General features: G+C 38.7%; 19 non-coding genes across 19 annotated transcripts in view; all 19 read left to right on the forward strand.

Moving 5' to 3' along the window:
* Positions 1–1,745: 1,745 nt before the first annotated feature.
* On the forward strand, positions 1,746–1,817 carry TRNAT-UGU (transfer RNA threonine (anticodon UGU)). Its single transcript has one exon. It is a non-coding gene; the product is annotated as a tRNA-Thr (tRNA).
* A 72-nt stretch (positions 1,818–1,889) lies between these two features.
* On the forward strand, positions 1,890–1,961 carry TRNAT-UGU (transfer RNA threonine (anticodon UGU)). Its single transcript has one exon. It is a non-coding gene; the product is annotated as a tRNA-Thr (tRNA).
* Positions 1,962–2,033: 72 nt separating this feature from the next.
* TRNAT-UGU (transfer RNA threonine (anticodon UGU)) lies at positions 2,034–2,105 on the forward strand. The gene has a single exon. It is a non-coding gene; the product is annotated as a tRNA-Thr (tRNA).
* Positions 2,106–2,801: 696 nt separating this feature from the next.
* TRNAT-UGU (transfer RNA threonine (anticodon UGU)) lies at positions 2,802–2,873 on the forward strand. Its single transcript has one exon. It is a non-coding gene; the product is annotated as a tRNA-Thr (tRNA).
* Positions 2,874–2,945: 72 nt separating this feature from the next.
* Positions 2,946–3,017, forward strand: TRNAT-UGU (transfer RNA threonine (anticodon UGU)). Its single transcript has one exon. It is a non-coding gene; the product is annotated as a tRNA-Thr (tRNA).
* Positions 3,018–3,088: 71 nt separating this feature from the next.
* TRNAT-UGU (transfer RNA threonine (anticodon UGU)) lies at positions 3,089–3,160 on the forward strand. The gene has a single exon. It is a non-coding gene; the product is annotated as a tRNA-Thr (tRNA).
* Positions 3,161–3,270: 110 nt separating this feature from the next.
* TRNAT-UGU (transfer RNA threonine (anticodon UGU)) lies at positions 3,271–3,342 on the forward strand. The gene has a single exon. It is a non-coding gene; the product is annotated as a tRNA-Thr (tRNA).
* Positions 3,343–3,414: 72 nt separating this feature from the next.
* TRNAT-UGU (transfer RNA threonine (anticodon UGU)) lies at positions 3,415–3,485 on the forward strand. The gene has a single exon. It is a non-coding gene; the product is annotated as a tRNA-Thr (tRNA).
* A 72-nt stretch (positions 3,486–3,557) lies between these two features.
* On the forward strand, positions 3,558–3,629 carry TRNAT-UGU (transfer RNA threonine (anticodon UGU)). The gene has a single exon. It is a non-coding gene; the product is annotated as a tRNA-Thr (tRNA).
* Positions 3,630–3,701: 72 nt separating this feature from the next.
* Positions 3,702–3,773, forward strand: TRNAT-UGU (transfer RNA threonine (anticodon UGU)). The gene has a single exon. It is a non-coding gene; the product is annotated as a tRNA-Thr (tRNA).
* A 72-nt stretch (positions 3,774–3,845) lies between these two features.
* On the forward strand, positions 3,846–3,917 carry TRNAT-UGU (transfer RNA threonine (anticodon UGU)). Its single transcript has one exon. It is a non-coding gene; the product is annotated as a tRNA-Thr (tRNA).
* A 72-nt stretch (positions 3,918–3,989) lies between these two features.
* Positions 3,990–4,061, forward strand: TRNAT-UGU (transfer RNA threonine (anticodon UGU)). The gene has a single exon. It is a non-coding gene; the product is annotated as a tRNA-Thr (tRNA).
* Positions 4,062–4,133: 72 nt separating this feature from the next.
* TRNAT-UGU (transfer RNA threonine (anticodon UGU)) lies at positions 4,134–4,205 on the forward strand. Its single transcript has one exon. It is a non-coding gene; the product is annotated as a tRNA-Thr (tRNA).
* A 72-nt stretch (positions 4,206–4,277) lies between these two features.
* TRNAT-UGU (transfer RNA threonine (anticodon UGU)) lies at positions 4,278–4,349 on the forward strand. Its single transcript has one exon. It is a non-coding gene; the product is annotated as a tRNA-Thr (tRNA).
* A 71-nt stretch (positions 4,350–4,420) lies between these two features.
* On the forward strand, positions 4,421–4,492 carry TRNAT-UGU (transfer RNA threonine (anticodon UGU)). Its single transcript has one exon. It is a non-coding gene; the product is annotated as a tRNA-Thr (tRNA).
* A 72-nt stretch (positions 4,493–4,564) lies between these two features.
* On the forward strand, positions 4,565–4,636 carry TRNAT-UGU (transfer RNA threonine (anticodon UGU)). The gene has a single exon. It is a non-coding gene; the product is annotated as a tRNA-Thr (tRNA).
* Positions 4,637–4,708: 72 nt separating this feature from the next.
* Positions 4,709–4,780, forward strand: TRNAT-UGU (transfer RNA threonine (anticodon UGU)). Its single transcript has one exon. It is a non-coding gene; the product is annotated as a tRNA-Thr (tRNA).
* A 72-nt stretch (positions 4,781–4,852) lies between these two features.
* TRNAT-UGU (transfer RNA threonine (anticodon UGU)) lies at positions 4,853–4,924 on the forward strand. Its single transcript has one exon. It is a non-coding gene; the product is annotated as a tRNA-Thr (tRNA).
* A 72-nt stretch (positions 4,925–4,996) lies between these two features.
* Positions 4,997–5,000, forward strand: part of TRNAT-UGU (transfer RNA threonine (anticodon UGU)) — a 72-nt gene continuing 68 nt past the window's right edge. The window contains exon 1 of the tRNA in view: positions 4,997–5,000. This exon is cut by the window's right edge and continues 68 nt beyond it. This is a non-coding gene — a tRNA (tRNA-Thr).

Genomic DNA, 5,000 nt, shown 5'->3' on the forward strand with positions numbered 1-5,000 from the left:
TTAAATTGTCATCAACCATTTCTGTCGTGTGAGTCTGCAGAAATTATGTATTATGTAAGTGTGGAGACTTGGTAGTATAAGATCAAGAAGATGCTATCCCACGGTGACGACGACGAAGAAAGAAAAATAGCAATCTAAAAGAATAACATAAAGAAAATCGGTAGAGACGAATAAAAAGAAATAAAAGAATATTAGGTAAAAGAAGATAGTTAATTTATGGCAAGACAAATATCGTATAGATCATGTCTATACAATAAGCTATAACGTGCCACGACATTTGATATCCTAAAAAAAATCCTTTGGAGACAAGATAAAAGAAAATGGATTTGGCAGAACTTCTAGTATGCAAAAAGCGACGAATGAAGTAATATTGTTCTTCTTTTATATGATCAACGCTTTAAGTTGTCATCCTGAAGAACTGAACTCACGGCGCAAAACCAGGTAACGACCAGCTACCGACAGCAATAGAAAATCAGTTGTGTGAACGATTCTTCCCTGACTTCGCTGAAGAAGTGTCATCTTCATTCGTCATTTTGATTAAAAAAAAAAAAAAAAAAAAAAAAAAGGAATAATATAAGGAAAAGAAGCTGCTAAACGTCGCCATTATAAACTAAAAGTTAAGGTAGTGAAAAAAAGAGGAGCACAACTTAAACAAGCCTTACATCTTATCTAAGTGATTTTAAAAGTAGCTTTTTTCTTTCCTTTTATATTTCTTATCAGTGTTACTATCCGGTGGCTGAAAATGGTCTTCACGATAATAACAATAAAAATAACAATACTTCCAGCAGTAGTGCTGATAAAACTAGTATAAACATTATGATGTTAATTAAAAAAAAAATGATGATAATCATGATAATAGCAACAATAACAATAACAAACCCCGATTTTCCCTACAATGGTAATTTTAAGATGCGATATTAATTAGATACGAAATTAGGACTCTGTAGACGTATTTCAGCTTCGAGTGGAATCACTCACCTGCCTTAAGTAACCTCTGTCTAGATATAATCAAAGTAGTTAGAAACAGGTAGCATCACTGTTATTGAACTCTACAGTAAAGAAAAATGACATAAGATCTATCCCTAGAGATTTCTAAGAGCTAATTCTGCTATGGTGCTACCTGTTTCTAACTACCTTGGCCATAGTGAACATAAAACCAATTTCTTTCTATTGGGACGCTGATCCAGATAAAAAATAGTGGAAATAATAGTATGACAGAAAAGAGGATATAATGATTATAAAAAATAATAATGATGATAGAATAGATAAGCAAATAATTAACCATTTAGAAAATTAGGGGGTGGGAAAAAATATATATATACACACATATATATATGTAAATATGTGTGTGTGTTTTGTGTGTATATGTATATATGTATATATACATATATATACATATGTATAGATATCTATACATATACATGTACATATGATATATTTTTATATATATGTACATATGCATATGTATATATATGTGTCTGTGTTTGTGTGTATACATATATATATATATATATATATATATATATATATATATATATATGCATGTAGACATATATATGTATGTATGTATATATAAATATATATATATATATATTTTACACACACAGACGCATACACACACACATTTATATAAATATGTGTGTGCATGTATATATATATATATATATATATATATATATATATATATATATATATATATATCATGAAGAACCTTATATCTTACTGATCCTAATTTCTGCACAGATGCCTCCTTAGCTCAGGGGCAGAGCACTGGTCTTGTAAACCAGGGGTCGTGAGTTCGATTCTCACAGGGGGCAAACCTTTAATATTCATCATGCATGTGTCAAAAAAGAGCTTTATATATCACAGATGATTGCATCTGTACAGATGCCTCCTTAGCTCAGGGGCAGAGCACTGGTCTTGTAAACCAGGGGTCGTGAGTTCAATTCTCACAGGGGGCAAACCTTTAATATGCATCATGCATGTGTCAAAAAAGAGCTTTATATATCACAGATGTTAACATCTGTATAGATGCCTCCTTAGCTCAGGGGCAGAGCACTGGTCTTGTAAACCAGGGGTCGTGAGTTCAATTCTCACAGGGGGCAAACCTTTAGTATGCATCATGCATGTTTCAAAGGAGAGAGCTTTATGTCTCACAGATACTAACAACTAAACTCAGAGGCAGAGCACTGGTCTTGTAAACCAGGGGTCGCGAGTTTAATTCTCACTGGGAGCAAACCTTTAATATTCATTATGCATGTGTCAAGGAAGAGCCTTATATATTATAGATGACAACTGTACAGATGTCTCTTTAGCTCATGGGTAGAGCGATTGTCTTGTAAACCAGGGGTCATGAGTTTAATTCTCACAGGGGGCAAACCTTTAATATCCATCATGCATGTGTCACAGATGCTGACATTTGTACAGATGCTTCCTCAGCTCAGCGGCAGAGCACTGGTCTTGCAAACCATGGGTTATGAGTGTATTTCTCACAGGGGGCAAACCTTTAATTTCCATCATGCAATGTGTCAGAGAAGAGCTTTATGTCTCACTGATGACATCCTTAGCTCAGGGGCAGAGCACTGGTCTTGTCAACCAAGTGTCTTGAGTTCGATTTTCACAGGGAGCAAATCTTTGATAATTAAGCATGTGTCAATGAAGCTTTTTATCTCACAGGTGTACACATGCCTCCTTAGCTCAGGGGCAGAGTTTAATTCTCACATGGGGCAAATCATTACTATTCATCATGCATGTGTCAAAGAAGAGCTTTATATATCACAGATGTTGACATCTGTACAGATGCCTCCTTAGCTCAGGGGCAGAGCACTGGTCTTGTAAACCAGGGGTCGTGAGTTCAATTCTCACAGGGGGCAAACCTTTAATATTCATCATGCATGTGTCAAAGAAGAGCTTCATATACCACAGATGTTAACACCTGTACAGATGCCTCCTTAGCTCAGGGGCAGAGCACTGGTCTTGTAAACCAGGGGTCGTGAGTTCAATTCTCACAGGGGGCAAACCTTTAATATTCAGCATGCATGTGTCAAAGAACTCTTTATATATCACAGATGTTAACACCTGTACAGATGCCTCCTTAGCTCAGGGGCAGAGCACTGGTCTTGTAAACCAGGGGTCGTGAGTTCAATTCTCACAGGGGGCAAACCTTTAATATTCAGCATGCACTTTATATATCACAGATATTAACAATATTCATCATGCATGTGTCAAAGAAGAGCTTTATATATCACAGATGTTAACACCTGTACAGATGCCTCCTTAGCTCAGGGGCAGAGCACTGGTCTTGTAAACCAGGGGTCGTGAGTTCAATTCTCACAGGGGGCAAACCTTTAATATTCATCATGCATGTGTCAAAGAAGAGCTTTATATACCACAGATGTTAACACCTATACAGATGCCTCCTTAGCTCAGGTGCAGAGCACTGGTCTTGTAAACCAGGGTCGTGAGTTCGATTCTCACAGGGGGCAAACCTTTAATATTCATCATGCATGTGTCAAAAAAGAGCTTTATATATCAGGGATGTTAACACCTGTACAGATGCCTCCTTAGCTCAGGGGCAGAGCACTGGTCTTGTAAACCAGGGGCCGTGAGTTCAATTCTCACAGGGGGCAAACCTTTAATATTCATCATGCATGTGTCAAAGAAGAGCTTTATATATCACAGATGTTAACACCTGTACAGATGCCTCCTTAGCTCAGGGGCAGAGCACTGGTCTTGTAAACCAGGGGTCGTGAGTTCAATTCTCACAGGGGGCAAACCTTTAATATTCATCATGCATGTGTCAAAGAAGAGCTTTATATACCACAGATGTTAACATCTGTACAGATGCCTCCTTAGCTCAGGGGCAGAGCACTGGTCTTGTAAACCAGGGGTCGTGAGTTCAATTCTCACATGGGGCAAACCTTTAATATTCATCATGCATGTGTCAAAGAAGAGCTTTATATATCACAGTTGTTAACATCTGTACAGATGCCTCCTTAGCTCAGGGGCAGAGCACTGGTCTTGTAAACCAGGGGCCGTGAGTTCAATTCTCACAGGGGGCAAACCTTTAATATTCATCATACATGTGTCAGAGAAGAGCTTTATATATCACAGATGTTAACACCTGTACAGATGCCTCCTTAGCTCAGGGGCAGAGCACTGGTCTTGTAAACCAGGGGTCGTGAGTTCAATTCTCACAGGGGGCAAACCTTTAATATTCATCATGCATGTGTCAAAGAAGAGCTTCATATACCACAGATGTTAACACCTGTACAGATGCCTCCTTAGCTCAGGGGCAGAGCACTGGTCTTGTAAACCAGGGGTCGTGAGTTCAATTCTCACAGGGGGCAAACCTTTAATATTCAGCATGCATGTGTCAAAGAACTCTTTATATATCACAGATGTTAACACCTGTACAGATGCCTCCTTAGCTCAGGGGCAGAGCACTGGTCTTGTAAACCAGGGGTCGTGAGTTCAATTCTCACAGGGGGCAAACCTTTAATATTCAGCATGCATGTGTCAAAGAAGAGCTTTATATATCACAGATATTAACACCTGTACAGATGCCTCCTTAGCTCAGGGGCAGAGCACTGGTCTTGTAAACCAGGGGTCGTGAGTTCAATTCTCACAGGGGGCAAACCTTTAATATTTATCATGCATGTGTCAAAGAAGAGCTTTATATACCACAGATGTTAACACCTATACAGATGCCTCCTTAGCTCAGGGGCAGAGCACTGGTCTTGTAAACCAGGGGTCGTGAGTTCAATTCTCACAGGGGGCAAACCTTTAATATTCATCATGCATGTGTCAAAGAAGAGCTTTATATATCACAGATATTAACACCTGTACAGATGCCTCCTTAGCTCAGGGGCAGAGCACTGGTCTTGTAAACCAGGGGCCGTGAGTTCAATTCTCACAGGGGGCAAACCTTTAATATTCACCATGCATGTGTCAAAGAAGAGCTTCATATACCACAGATATTAACACCTGTACAGATGCCT

The sequence above is a fragment of the Penaeus japonicus genome, unplaced genomic scaffold (genome assembly GCF_977035675.1).
Source record: "Penaeus japonicus unplaced genomic scaffold, GWHDUDI00000001_assembly GWHDUDI00000011, whole genome shotgun sequence".
In the NCBI taxonomy this organism is placed as follows: domain Eukaryota; kingdom Metazoa; phylum Arthropoda; class Malacostraca; order Decapoda; family Penaeidae; genus Penaeus; species Penaeus japonicus.